Raw genomic sequence first — 2,141 nt, 5'->3', positions numbered from 1 at the left:
GGGAGAGAGGGGGAGAGGGGGAGAGAGGAGAGAGGGGGGGAAGGGAGGTGAGGAAGAATGTGAATGGTTTTTGTGCAAAAGTGTGCAGTTTTGTGAATCAGTGTAGTGTGTAAGTTTGCGTAAGTAATTGCTTTTGTAAGTTTATCAGATTGTGTGTGCTTTTGTGAGTTTGTGTATAAGTATGTACATGTGTTTTTGTGTATATTTCCCAATTACCAAAAGCAATCCAAATCAAATACTCCCATCACACAACACTCCTTATATTCTAGCCAGATCAGTACTCCATTAATTCTATGTTCACCACTCACAACAGTATGGTTTGCTTCACCCCAACCCACATTGAGCCATCTGAAGCAATTGAGTTTTTACTAGAAACACCTCCTCACAACCCTTATTAAATGAAGCTCACAAAGTCAAAACATCCAAGTTGTTTGCAGGAAGCTCTACTACATGCACTGCAGTAGTATAAGTGAAGAATACTGACTAAAACACATAGAGAAAGTCACTCAATAAAATTGCGATGTCTTCATGACAAGCACCAGAAAAACAAAAGGATGATTAATAGAGTTCATAAATAGTGATGTTCTCAAGGAACTTGTGATACTATATTTCTAAAAGAATTATTGCAGGTAGAATTTGTTGGTATAAAGAGAATCTTCAGCAAAATTTCATACAACTAATATGAATCGAGAAATTTAGTTGTGTATGTATATAGGATGTGTGTATTTGTGTGTATCATCATCATTGTTGTTTAATATCTGCTTTCCATGCTGGCATGGGTTGGATGGTTTGACTGAGGGCTGGCAAGCCAGAAGGCTGCACCAGGCTCCAATCTGATCTGGCAGAGTTTCTACAGCTGGATGCTTTTCCTAATGCCAACCACGCTGAGAGTGTAGTCGGTGCTTTTTACATGCTACCAGCACGAGGGCCAGTCAGGTAGCACTGGCAAGGACCACACTCAAATGGTGCTTTATATATATATATATATATATATATATAAAAGCTCATCAGAGTCATTTATGATGAAGCTAGCCATAGTGAAAGATAGGTGATGAATTCAATAAGGAATTGATAGCATATAGGTGCAGGCATGGCTGCATAGTTAGCCCTGGTCCAACCATTGTGAGTGAATTTGGTAGGACAGAAACTGTGAAACAGCCCATCATGTGTGCTTGTGTGTGTTTGCATGTGTGCATACATGTACGAATGTGTGTGTGTGTGTGCATGTGTCTTTATTTCCACTAACCACTACTTGACAACAGGTGTTGGTTTGTTTATGTGCCAGTAACATAGCAGTTCAGCAAAAGATACTGATAGAATAAGTACCCGGCTTAAAAATAAGTACTGGAGTTGATTCCAAGTGGTGCTCCAGTATTGGCCACAGTGCAATGACTGAAACAAAATAAGAGATGTGAAGTTGTTTACAAAGAACTCTCTCTCAGTTCTCTTGCTTTCGTCATTATACTTGAGATTTATTGGAAATAATTTCAAAACTGATCCGACGAACAGAGTCAATTTGTCTGCATAAGTTGCAGCTAGAGCAATGAAGAACTTTACTTCTATTCCTTTACTTGTTTCAGTCGTCTGACTGTGGCCATGCTGGAGCACCGCCTTTAGTTGAACAAATCGATGCCAGGACTTATTCTTTGTAAGCCTAGAACTTATTCAATCAGTCATTTTTGCTGAACAGCTAAGTTACAGGGATGTAAACACACCAGCATTGGTTGTCAAGTCATGGTGTGGGAGGACAAACACAGGTGCACAAATATATATACACACACACACACATATATATATATATATTCTATATATATATAGAATAAAATGTAACAACAAAAGAATGAGACATAGATATTAGAGAAATAAAGGTTTATTTATATATGTTATAATTTAGAATAAACAGTAAAAGGTTGTCATTACAGTACTCAGAGTTTCGAATGTCGCGCCGACATTTGAAACTCCGAGTACTATAATGACAACCTTTTACTGTTTGTTCTAAATTATAACATATATATGTATACACATGTATGTATATATATATATATATATGTGTGTGTGTGTGTGTGTTTGTGTGTGTATATATATATATGTGTGTGTGTGTGTGTATATATATATATATATATATATATATATATATATAT

The 2,141-nt window shown here is 36.8% G+C and overlaps 1 protein-coding gene across 7 annotated transcripts in view; it reads right to left on the bottom strand.

The window, feature by feature from the left end:
* Window positions 1-2,141, bottom strand: part of LOC106871495 (band 3 anion transport protein) — a 762,999-nt gene that overhangs the window by 350,730 nt on the left and 410,128 nt on the right. The window lies entirely within an intron of this gene.

Source organism: Octopus bimaculoides, chromosome 1, assembly GCF_001194135.2.
Source record: "Octopus bimaculoides isolate UCB-OBI-ISO-001 chromosome 1, ASM119413v2, whole genome shotgun sequence".
In the NCBI taxonomy this organism is placed as follows: domain Eukaryota; kingdom Metazoa; phylum Mollusca; class Cephalopoda; order Octopoda; family Octopodidae; genus Octopus; species Octopus bimaculoides.
Note: the sequence above shows the minus strand (reverse complement) of the source record. Positions and strands in the feature narration are given on the sequence as shown.